Source organism: Buteo buteo, chromosome 20 (assembly GCF_964188355.1).
Source record: "Buteo buteo chromosome 20, bButBut1.hap1.1, whole genome shotgun sequence".
Lineage (NCBI taxonomy): Eukaryota > Metazoa > Chordata > Aves > Accipitriformes > Accipitridae > Buteo > Buteo buteo.
The window spans coordinates 7,633,722-7,646,357 of record NC_134190.1 but is presented as its reverse complement, the minus strand read 5'-3'; positions in this window follow the sequence as shown (position 1 = coordinate 7,646,357).

Sequence of the window (12,636 nt, the reverse complement as noted above, 5' to 3'; positions counted from 1 at the left end):
CTTAAGGAAAGGTTGACTGTGAGCAAATGGCTCATAAAATTAATACCGGTGACAGGTAAAATGGGGCAAGAAAAAGTGAGCCGGTCATTGGTTAGCTTGGAGACTTTCTAGCCAGGCATGTCAGATGAGTTTTTCCTAGGCTAAAGATCCTGCTAAAGCTGTCTCAGACCTATCAGTGGCTCTCTTAAAAAATTCAGGAAGGATGGGAGAAGTACCAAGAAGGAGAAAAAAAAAGCCAGGTGTGTATGCTTATTTTTCTAAAGGTGGAGTGGGTAGGACAGGGAATTATTGACTGGTCAGCTCTCTGCAGCTCCCTGTGGTTCCCCTGATCAAGTCACCTGTATGCTTGAAGGTCTCAAGGAGCAAGGGAGCAGCTTTATCAAGAGCAAATCCTGGCAAGCTAATTTCCTTCTACAGCAAGGTAATGGGCCTTGTCATTAAGGGAGAAACAGCAGATGTCCTACGTCTGGGATATTAGTACAGGTTTTGGTACTACCTCATATGAAAAAAAAATATATAATATCATAAACAAAAAAGACAAATGTGGGAAACCAGTAAAAGGTGGCAAAGCTGGATATTTACTCCTAAGATCCTCAAAGGATGACTAACCAAATGGGGATCAGAATGGGTGCTGAGCAGGGTTACACAGAGTAATATCCTGGTCCAGGTCTAGATTCAATATTTGCATTAACCAACCCGGCATTCAGGATGTACTTATTGAAAGTGGATGCAGGGCTACCCAGTGCTCCCTCCACAGTTTTGTCTCTGAAATATTGAAAAATTCCATGTTCTTTATGGTAAAGGAAAAAGCCAAGGTGAAGGTAAAAGTATAAATGGAAAAATCTACTAGAAAAAATACACTGTGGGAGTTGCATGCTCCTGAAAAATCACCTAAGATTTATTTAATAACCAATTGTTTCGGCAGTAAAAGAAATTTCCTATTGACAAGGGTTTTCTTCAACTTCTGCCAAACACAAATCAAGGGATGTTTACTTTGGTGCCTGTGTCTGACAGAGAAAGATTGTTTCTGGCGAGTACTTTATATTGTTTTAAGAAATCAGTCAAAACAAACAAGAATGTGAAAATGACATTTTAAAAGTCATTTAAAGCCACCATGCAGAGTCTCAAACATTAAAGGACACAGTGAGGGCAGATGCAGCTGGTTTGAAAAAAGTGTATTCATAAGGATAGCAATATATTTTCCTCTTTTAAGTTCCTGATGCAAGTGAAACTATTCTGGATCCATGGATATACTATTTTTTGCATGGGGAATACAGGTCAGTCTTTACAAGGGACAATGAATGTTTCCCCCTGCCCCCAGTATGGGCATCCCAACTAGTGAAGTGCTTGTGCAAAAAAATTGATAGATACCTTATCTGCAGGCAAGTCTCAATTAAATCCTCTATTTCCACCATCAAATACCAGAAGGAACAGAGAAAAGGAAAAACTGCAGATCAAAGCAGTGTTGTTATTATATTTAAAATCCTTTTGAGTTAACAATTTATCTACTGTATGTACCAAACAGTAAGTTAAAAATACTTCAGGTGTGTAACTTTTTCTTTCAACTTTACATAGTCCTTTTAACATATGGCTGTTGAAAGAGACTTTCATGAGTATTTTTTCTTCCAGTTGCTTTGCTGTATGACTTCGCCTTTGAATTCCCCAAGCTGACAAAAGGTTCAGTAGTTCAGCATGCCAGAAGCTCCTGCTGTTAGTCCCACTACAGCACCTTAATTGCAAACCAGAGATGGTTCCTCATATTCAATGAGCAGAGATACGAGCAGGACCAGTGATCTGAGTTCTGTTATAGCGTGAAGTCTTTCAGGGAACACTGCAGGCTAACATGGAGAGAACAAAAATTAAAACTAGCATAACAAGAGTGCAGGTATTGGTACCAAAACCACTCTGGTCCCCATCACTGCAGGAGTCCCAAATAGAGAAATGCTCCCCGGACCAGTGCGGGGCATAGGGCTGCCTCGGGTGTGGAAAGCTGTACGCTCCCCCGGTGCTCCGGCACAGCACCACACCAAGTCGTGCCTTCCAGTAGTACGTTTAAGTGCCTGATGTTACTGAAGTCGCTGATGGGTTTTTCTCATTTCTTTTCTCTGGGTGGGGAATGAATGTGTCGGATGCCTGCTACGTCTAACGGGTAAAAATGAAAACCCACCAGCGCGCTCTTAAAACATAAACATAACATATAAGATTATGATGATGTTAAATATAACCAAGTCAAAGAAAGGCATCTTGCAGCTGCAGCAGCAAGGGGTGAAGGGAGAAGGCGGTGGATGGGAAGGTGCTTTCCCGGAGCAGCTTGTTAGATCCCAGAAGGAGATGGGAGGGAGGGTCTGCCTCCCACCCCAGTCAGTCTTGCTCTGGGAAACCTCCATGGTGCTGGAAAAGGGACCTCAACGAACTGGTCTTGGGTAAACGTCCAGTTAGCATAAACCATGGGGTGCACGACTGGTAAATCTGGAAATCCAACACTTGGGATAGTATTTTAGGGAAGGCAGCAGAAAGTAGCAGGGAAGTAAAATGTAGATTGCTGAGGGGACCCGCTGTATTAGCACAGACCCATCGCAACCTGAGGAGGTTTCCCGCGCACCGACGGCTGCCTCCCCGCCTGCGTCGGGCAGCTGCAGCTCAGCGGAGACGACACGGGTATGATGGGCTGAAGCCAGGTCACTGGGACAGCCTCCGAGCCAGCAGCGACCGAAAAACGGTGAGTACGAAAGCTACAGCACGATGCAGCCATGCACACATACAAATGCTGCGATGCAGAATGATGCGGTTTAGGATCAGTGACTCGTACCGTAGGAGCTGAGGCAGTCAATCGGTGAAGGCTGCGCTGCAGCGGCGCAATCCTCTCTGAAAGCTTCTCGCTGCCCAGTCTCGTGGCATCTGCCTTGGGTATCCCTCTTCCGTGACTCGATCCCGCGCAAGAGCTGGACCTTACTGATAACGGAGATCCACATGTACAGTGAATTACTCTTTTCCCTCTGCTGCCAGCGCTTCAGCCCGTGCTGTCTGGCCAGCTGACCCTGAAACTCCAAAGAGAAATGGAAAAGAGATGGAGACAGACTTGGGTCCTGTGAGTCTTCATGGGTGAGTCCTCCAGCAGCAGGGGTGCAGTTTCTCCTTGCTGAGCACTGCTTTTATCTTTCTCAATTACTTTACTATGTCCCCAAGCCCTGCCACTTCTCTCAGGCAAAATAGCAGTGTGCATTGGTCAGCAGTATTGAAAACCCACAGCGGGATCTAGAAAGGGGTTGGAAATGAATATTGCCCTTGATGGGAAGAATCCCACAGGGTCAGCATTTCCCTCTGGAATATTTGTTTGAATTTGGGTTTTGCACAGTCTACTACATTAGATAAGCCTGTAGTTGGCCTCCAGCTGTCTTTGCTTTGATGAGCTCCTCTCTCATTTCAAATTTATTGTCCAGCTTATATAAGCACAGTGCCCCTTTGTTAAGACTGGTATCCCTTGCCATCTTTTTAAAACACAATTAATTAAAAGTTCCATAAAAGGCAGGAAAATCAAAATCTTGTAGATACCAGATCAGCCCTGAATCTTCATCGTAACGTCCCCATAGGGCCTGACCACACGTGAATAAGAATTGTCTTCCTTTTATTGGATCTGGTTTGGAGAGAATTGTGGTTTACATTATTACATTCCTGTTAGTGAGGTGACTCTAAATTCTTATTTGCCATGATTGGAAGCATTTAAAATGAGGATTATATCATTCTGGCTCTAAGTCAGGAACATATTCGTGTGTATGCTGCTGTAAGAAATGTGGTCTTAGCACATGCTACTGTCAAGCATATGTTTAGGAAATTTATTTTGAGAGAGAGTTGAATTTAAGCAGCAGCTTAAGACCCATCTTGAACTGGGACACAGTAGATAACATTAATCTGGCCAGATTTCCCTACTGGCGTCTAGTTTATCTAAGGCATTTGAACCGCTAGTAGAAGGGAAAAAACACATGATATTAAAACCTTGGTATCAATGATGTTTGTACATATTGTAAATGTGTCCTCTGTTGCTTTTTGATAGTGTTTTTAACACTGAACTGTTAATTACAGTCTTGTGTGATCTTGAACTAGTAATTACAGTTTGGCATAGTCTAACTCTTTAAACTCATTTTTTATTTTTATTTTACTAAACTCTCTAATGTTGCATAAGCTTTTAATTAGTACTAGTCGCTGTTGACATCAAAATTAGCAAGTAAATTTAGCACAATACACTAATGTGCAAATAGAATGCTTCTTAATTAGTCTTCGGGGGATTTTTAAGATCATCCCTTTTTTTCCCCTTAAGACTACAGCAGCAATACAAAGCCTCTTTACCTTCCACAGGTGCTAACTGCCATAATGCATTCTTACAGCTTTCTGCTGTGTTTCTGCAGCGGCATAGTACAATCTTTACAGTTCAAGCAATAAAATGATTGAGTAAAGTGTCATAATATTATGATAAGATAAATCTATCCACCTGGCCACAGTTTGTTTGCCTTTTACAATTCATCATCAAATTTTATATGGAACCTGTAAAAACAAAATGCTTTTGACAAGAGATGGAGATGATCTTGGAGTCCCTTATTAACGTGGATGATGGTAACAGAAGAGGTGTAAATCATTGATATACTGCTGCTCATTACAGAGAACTTTAAAGATAGTAATAGACAAGTTTACAGCACTTAGCATTGTCTAATTCAGCTCAAATAGAAATCAAACCATAGATTTCTGTGACATTCTGTCTTAGGTGCTTAGAATGAAAATGATAGAGAATGAGGAGCTGAACAAAAGGCGGTTACCTAACCTCTCCAAGTCCTGAAAGCCTGTAGATTGCAGGTTATTAGAGTGCCAAAATGATAGGGATATTTTGGATAAAAACTTTCTTTTACCTCACTGAAGAGTCACAGAACAAAAAGCAGGGGCTGGAGCACAAGGGATAAAAACCAGTTTAGTCTGTCTGCTATACTTCATTTTTATGTCTTTGCTTTTTCCAAATGGGTTGTAATTGTTTCTTGAAATGCTCCTGCCTTTAGCTCAATACTTCTGAATTCAGTTTATTTTTAAGAATTTGGTCTGGTTCTTTCACCAGCAAACTCCCAGGATAAAACCAATGCAAGATGCAATGGTGGCTCTTTCCATCTAGAACACAAATTCTTAGAGCAAGGAGAAGAATGTATTTTTCTTTCTAACACAAATGAGAGAATAATAAACAGGAAAAACTCACCAAGCTAAAAGCAAATAAGAAAGGCAGTTTGAGCTGGGTGTTCTGTGTTTGCAGCTCCCTCAGGAGTGAAAAGGAGGAGATTGATGTTACCAACAGCAGATTCTGGTCTTGTTTTAATGCAATATTTATAGCAGTTATCACAAACATTTATGAACACTGATCATGTGGATTGGTTCAACGACAAAATACAGGATTCAAAGGTACAGATAGTATTGAAATAAATCACAGCTTATCTGAAGTACATGCGTATGTCATTTGAAAGTACTGACTGCAAGATTTCAGTCATTAGGCAAGTTTCTGTGCTCTGTGGCCTCTTTGGAGTTGCAGCAGTGTAACTGAGAGGAGGCTACAGTTTCTCTTCAGCACTGGGGAGAAAGCCACTGCTGCCGCTAACTTCATTTTATTTCACCAGCTTCAGTTTCTTTGTGATGCCAGTATTCCTCACCCGCCGACCACCTTCTCAGGAGCTAGACCGATTCTGCTTGCTAGGAAAATGCACACACAGGTTGTCAGGGCCATTAATTATTCAGTGCAAACTACCAGATGAAAAAACTTGTATCAATGCACCCTCCAAGAAGACAGGTCATCGGAATGGTTTGAACCATTCCCAGACACTCTTCCAAGATGGATTAGTTTGGAGGTAACTTCATCCTGCATTTCAGATTCTCAGTTCTTCTACCTTTGTTTCTGTTTAAATTACTGTCTTTTAAAAATCTTACTGAAATAAATCATATCGCAGAGAACCCAAAGCCCACAGAAATTTTTGCAGTAACGAAGACGGGACTCACAGGAGCACCTGAACTCTGCAGGGAGAGGCGGTGCGTGATGAAAGAGCTGGAACAGAAACACTCTTACCCAAGGAAATGACTTAGGAGAAACTGGGGGCGTTATCTCGCAGCCCTGCGAAAGAAGACGGAATCAAACTCACATAAACACCTGACGAAAAAAAACCACAAATAAGATGCTACTGATAGGCATGAATCTGAACCGTGGTTATCTGCAGAGCTAACAAAAGCCTCATTTCTCAAATGGAAGAGAGGGAATGTTTCATATAAAGACCACAGAAAAATCTGTGCAATTAGCTTCTCTGCACAGATGCTACTCAATTGAATTCAAATTAGGGAGTAACTCCTGTGCTTGCTAGGATTCATCTACATTTGAAGTATTAAATTCAAATGTAGATGATCAAACAATGGCATGATTTATCTGTTAGATGTACCAAAAGAACTGACTCTGAGGCTTGGATGCACACATGGCTTTAAGCCACTTAATGCAACATGGTACTTCTGCTCTCTTTGATTGCTTCTTCGTGTTTTTTTTTCTTTTTTTAAGATTTCTTTTTGTGTCTTGAAAAACATACACTACTCATTCCTAAGGGGGATTGCTCAAATCCCAAGTTCTCCTTTATTTCCGATTTCATTGTGTGAATGGTTTCCTCAATACCTTCCCATTCTGGATGAAGAGGGGCAGCGTTCACACTCCAGCTGGCCCTTGAGCAGCTCACGAGCCAAGACGTAAACTCTCCCCTCCTGCTCTGCTCTCAACTTGCCAGTCTCGGAAATGGCCAAGCATCTTCCACAAGCTGCTGAGCCACTTTGACTCCTACTGACTTGACAACTCAGCTTCTTCTCACAAGATTTTGCCTTGAAACAATTCTGGGTAGAGAAAGGCATTATGAATGTATTTGTGTTGCAAAATGTTCTTTCTGAGACATCTGCAGAAAGTACTTTTTAAACATTATAAGTCTAAAGCTGTATTTCTGAAGTGTAGAAAAGAATCGTGGTTTCCCCCTAAGTATTTGATTCTCTGGGTAAAAAATGCTGCTCCTTTTTTTTAATAGTCTTAATGGACAAATACCTTTTCCTCCTGATAATTATTCATTGTAAACAGAACTTCCTAGTGCATTGGAGAAGATGAGAAAATAAACATGTACCAGATGTTAGTCACACTATTTAATGCATTATTCGAAGGTACTTGGATAGTGCAGTGATGACTGTGGTATAAAAACCTATGCAGAATAGAAACTAGCAACCAAGAAGCTTTCAAGCCAAAATGAAAATAGAATTAAATTGTCTAACTGTGCAGCTCTGGTATTCTATTTTCTTGTACGTAATCTGATAGGCTTCGCATTATTCTCCAGAATACTTCACTGGGCCAAATTCATTCTTAGTGTAACTCCACTGTCATTAACAGACTTGTACAAGAGCTTAGTTTGGTCTATTGTATGTAAGATGTTTTATGCATGCAGCATCATTCCTAGGAGAAGATTACTTAAGGATAAAAATGTTATCTACGTTTCAAGACACGGTCCATCTTCCAGTTGAGAACCAAGAGAGCAAAATAAAAATGTCAACAAATTAAGAATTGGCAGGTGCCCAGGAAAAGAAGTTAAAACACTTCTTTAAAATAGTAAACCTTTTTCTGATAGTTCCTTGAGAAGCATTTTTACGATGTTGGAGGGAAAGCTGTTTCGTGGGGGTTTTTTGTTTATCGTATATTTAATTCATTTCTATCTTCATGATTAAAAAGCTTCAGTCAGCTACAGAGACTAATTAGGCTATGCTATAACAAGGATTACTGAACTGTAATTATTATTTATTCAAATCAGTGGAAGAATTACCGAGGCTTACGTTAAAGACAATAGAAGCTAATGGAGGAAGAAGCAGAGGAGGCCAGCAGTGATTTCAACTGCATATTGTCAACCACCCCAGCAGTACAAAAGTAGCCGTCTAATTGACACCCTGAAATAGGGGCTTGCTGATACTTGCTCGTGAGTCATTAATTTCAACCATATTTTTAAACATGTCCTCTTTTTAAAGAAATATCCTTGGGAAAAAAGTCTATGTAGGGTCCGAACACTAGTATTACTAGCTGGTTGATGAAAGAAAGTGCCAGGAAAAAGCGACAGAGATGTATTTGCCTGGTATTTCCACTGTATTTAAAATGTGGGGGTTTGTGTTCATTCTCTGAGAGACTCCAAACTGCTTGATTGCTGCAAATGCCCACAGCTTTTCATCTGCAGTTTTAACCCGCCAGTTACTCCCAAGCTGCACTTCTAGCATTCAAAAAACAATTTCAGCTGCATTTTAATTTCACTGAAAAGATTCAACACTCCCCAAATGAAACAGTGCCCACCTGAACTGCTCTTCTGCCCGAGGGCCTCATTCCCCTCATCCCCTTCCCTCCGCACATGCTCCAGCTAATGAACTTGTCAGGGCTGGTGTAATCCACAGGCAAATTATGGAACAGTACCGGGGTTCAATCTAGGCAAAGATCCTGACCTAGAGATAAACTGGCCGATGCAGAACATCAGTATTAACAGCCCAGACTGCTCTTGCTCTGATCTAGAATGAAATGCTTCAATTCTGTTGAACAAAAAAAGTTTTGATTCTGGTCAACCCAAAAACATTTCCATTTTTCCCAGCTGGGTAAAAATTGAGGTTTTGTGGAAACTCTCTTTGCATTTAGTTGTGCTTTCTGGAAATGGGGCCTGATACCACTTAGGACTTTAGGTGCTAGTAGCAAAAAGAGGCAGCAATTTAAAGCTGCAACTCCCTTTCTAGTCCTTCCCTGCTCTCCAGCCTCCCAGCTCCGAGACTTATGTCTCTGCTCCTCTCTTAATGTGATTCCCCCAAACTCACGGGAGGTAAGGAAAGCAGGGCACGAGGAGGGAGGGAGGTTATTTTCCAGCAGGTATGTCCCACCTAGGCAGCTGTGACAGCCAATGATGGGTGTGATTTTGACATTTTAACAACGTAAGTGTCTCGCCAAGGGATAATCAATATGTAAAATCACCTTATAGAGATTTTTTTTTTTTTCCTTTTGATACAGAAGAAATGTGCTTGTTTTCCTCCTTTGCAGCTTCAGGTCACATGCATTTCTCTAACTTCATGTTGCATACAGGAGGAAAGGCACGTGGCACAATCACAGCCTGGGAGGATATCACAAAAGACCTGAGGTGCAGACATGGCTAGGGCATGGATGCACGAATAAAGGTCCAACGTGTAGCACCCTGAATTCTCCTGCACTCCTGCAAATTTGAGAGGTGTCACTTGCCACGGGGATCCATGAGCTAAATCCTTTTCTCTTAACGAAAGCACAGCTGTCACTTTTGGGCTAGCGAAACCTTGGGGCTCCAGCAATACTGCTCGTCTGCATCACCACCACTATGAGATTTGAGAAATGAGTCCATTCGCCTTTACCTCCACAAATGTGTCCATATAGTCCATTTACTGGAACTATGCAGTGTCTTCAATACTAGCCTAACAATCCATAACGATTTTCTTGCTCCCAGCAGTGTGTCACCTTCAGCTCAAACCTGAAGATATAGGTGATAAAAGTTACCATCCAGATGGATGATATGTATTGAAAACACAATTTTGTGGTTTTAGTTTCATATAATGTGTCTGATTTTTTGTGTCTGAGCTCCGAAATGCTGCGACAAAGACACAGTTTTGCTACATAATCTTCTTATTTGTTTTCTAAATCTTTCATTCAGATTTATGCAGATGTTCGGTCTGCAGCTGTGCAAAATTTCAGATGGTTGTAGACATAGAAAACATGATCGCAAGTGTTTACATAAGCAAAATCCCTCAGCAATGCTGACTTGAAAACCTGAGCTGACTGTCCCTGCTTCATCTCTGCATAGTTGGCTGATTAGCATTTGGTTTTTAACTTACCTCTTCAAAGTACAGCAAGTGTACAGCTTGGTTTTTCTGAAGCATTTATGAGTTTATACACAGTAACTGAAATGGAACTTCAGATGTCATTGCACCGATCCCATCTGTCCTTGAGCCTGTGTAAAAAGAAAGTGCTGATACACACTTCCACGCTCGGAAAAAGGCTCCTGGGTCCTACTGGCAGACACTGCTCCGTTCCGACCACTGCTGTTATAAAAGCCCCTTGGAGCAAAGACATCCTTTTTATTTTTGTGTAGTACTTAGCAGCGTAATGTCCCGGTCTGTGACTAGGACCCAGAGATGCAATGGGAATAGAAATAATGTCATAATAAAGGCACTTGGAAAATTCTGCTCAGCTGGCTTTCTCTTGCAGGAATTTGGCTTTGCTCTTAATGAGGTCATGTGAAAGGAGCATTTATTTATTTATTCATTATTTTTGCATATGTACAAAAGGGTTCTGGAAGTGCACCCTCAGCACCTTTTACACAGCTACAAATTATCTTTATAAAAATAACACTAAACCAAAGTGCAGAGCAGCCACTCAAAATAAGTAGTTAAAAATACACTTGGCAAATGAAAAGCTGGAATCACATTTCTACACCAGTGAGACTCTGCCCCCATCACAGTCGTGTTCAGGGAAACATGAGGGTCTTTATACTGAACACATAGAGTCAACAGATACGAGCTCTTTCAGACTGTGAGAACTTGAAGAGTTCCAGAGCCTGAAGGCCAGACATAAACTCCGTGGAGGTTAGCTGTTAGTTGGTAATTTCCTTTCTCTTTCTGAATAGTTAAGCAGTTATCTATCACAATTTAAGGATGCTTTCTTCCAGGTCTTTTGGCTTCACAATATTTATTTTTGGAAAGCTCTAGGTGATGTTGACATGTTAATGCTTTTCCAATTAAATGAGCTTTGCTTTTATGTCATTTTTATGGTTATAAAGTTAATTGTATCTCAGTCCCCCTGTGAGTCACTCCAAGTGCACCCCAGCAGGGATCACTCTTCATGTCAGCTGTAGAGGTGAAAGTCCCCTATTTTTAGATGAGTCTACAGTGCTCTGCAAGCAACCAGTCTCAGCCCAGATGCTCAGTCGGTTTCTGGCACTTATGTCACCTCCCAGGAGACCAGGTCTCCTATTTAAGTGATGATTAGAAAAAACAAAGCATTTGATAACATCTAGGATTTTTTAAAGTAGCTTATGCCTGTGTCTGTCTTGCCTATGCACCACCCCTTGGAAGGACTGTCTTCTCTGAGCCTTCTTTAGGTCCGCGGGACTTCCTCACAGGTAACTGGCATTTCGGAAAGGACACCATGGACCTCATCAGAGTTTTTCAGAGTTTGTCGAGTCATTGGTCATTCCTAGACAACTGCAGAGCCTTGGGTCCAGAGCCAGCCTCTAGTTAAGACATCTGCAACTACTGGAGGCTGCTAGGAAGCTAAGAGTTAAGCTAAGGTAAGCAATTCCCTAAACTGCAACTACAGTCAAAGATATTGGTTGATGCCAAGAGGAAAAAAAAACACACAGGAGTTATGGGAAAGGAAACACGGTTGATTATCCTCCCTTACCTACATTTCTGTAAACAAGATTGTAACATGAGTTTTTCTTCCAATTCACGTTGGCAAATTTTGCTCCCTCTCACTACAGCCTTACAAGTCTTTGAACACTGATTGGTGTTGCCAGAGTGGTGCAGACCCCCTGGGCCACGTTGCGATGTCAGGAGCAGCCACTGTTGTGTTCTTGTTTTGGCTATAAGTGCAGTGAGTTGGGATAATCTGGTACGTACTTGTCCTGGCTACGGTACAGTGAGTTAGGACGATGAGGCACTCCCTAAGTGTACCTGGAACTCCTGCTGCCTGGATCGTGGCCCACCCTGGGAGGTGCCAGAATTACCTGACAAGAATTGTGCCCGGAACGGAAATATACTGACCGAAGTGAATCATCTTGCGACCCTCTAAATAGTGATCTTAAGTGAGACTGCGACCCAGTATCTCGCCCTGAGCTGGGATGCCTCTCAGGGTAGATTTCGCAAGGATTTCCAAGATCATCCGCTGATAGATGCCAACAAAGAAGAGGGGGTCATAGATCATCTGCTGACAGATGCTGACCAAGGAGAATAGTGAGTAATTCACTACAATTAGATTTCACGAAGTTTCAGAGACCATTTGGTACCAATAATTTGCTACAATTGGCAGAGAGAAAAATCTTAATCATAGGTTAACCTCTGTACCTGCATGTGTGTGTGATTCAATTTAGGAAACTTTGTAGTGTTGATTATAATAAATTTTATTAAGTCAGTCTGATAATTGGCTGATGATTAGGTATTGTTAAAAATCATATAACCTAATCTTGTGATTTACTGTAATAGTGTTAATAAATCTTAAATTGCTGCTACCTCAAAGTTATGTAGGATCCATAATCACTCACTCTGCAACAAATTGGCATAGTAAGTCAACAGGAGGTTTTTCTTACCCTTTATATTAACTCCAGTAGACATAAACCATTGACCAAGTCTGGGACTAAGTCTGGATCCAGCTGCACCTAGACTCCTCTCTGAGAAGGAGTTTAGAAAGCAAGGGGGTCCATTCTGAACCTCATGACTCAATGGGAGATCTTTCTTACCCTTTGTATTAATTCCATTAGATATAAACCATTGCCCAAGTCTGAGACTAAGTTTGGACTCAGCTGCACCTAAGCTCCATCAGGAGTTTAGAAAGCAAGGGAG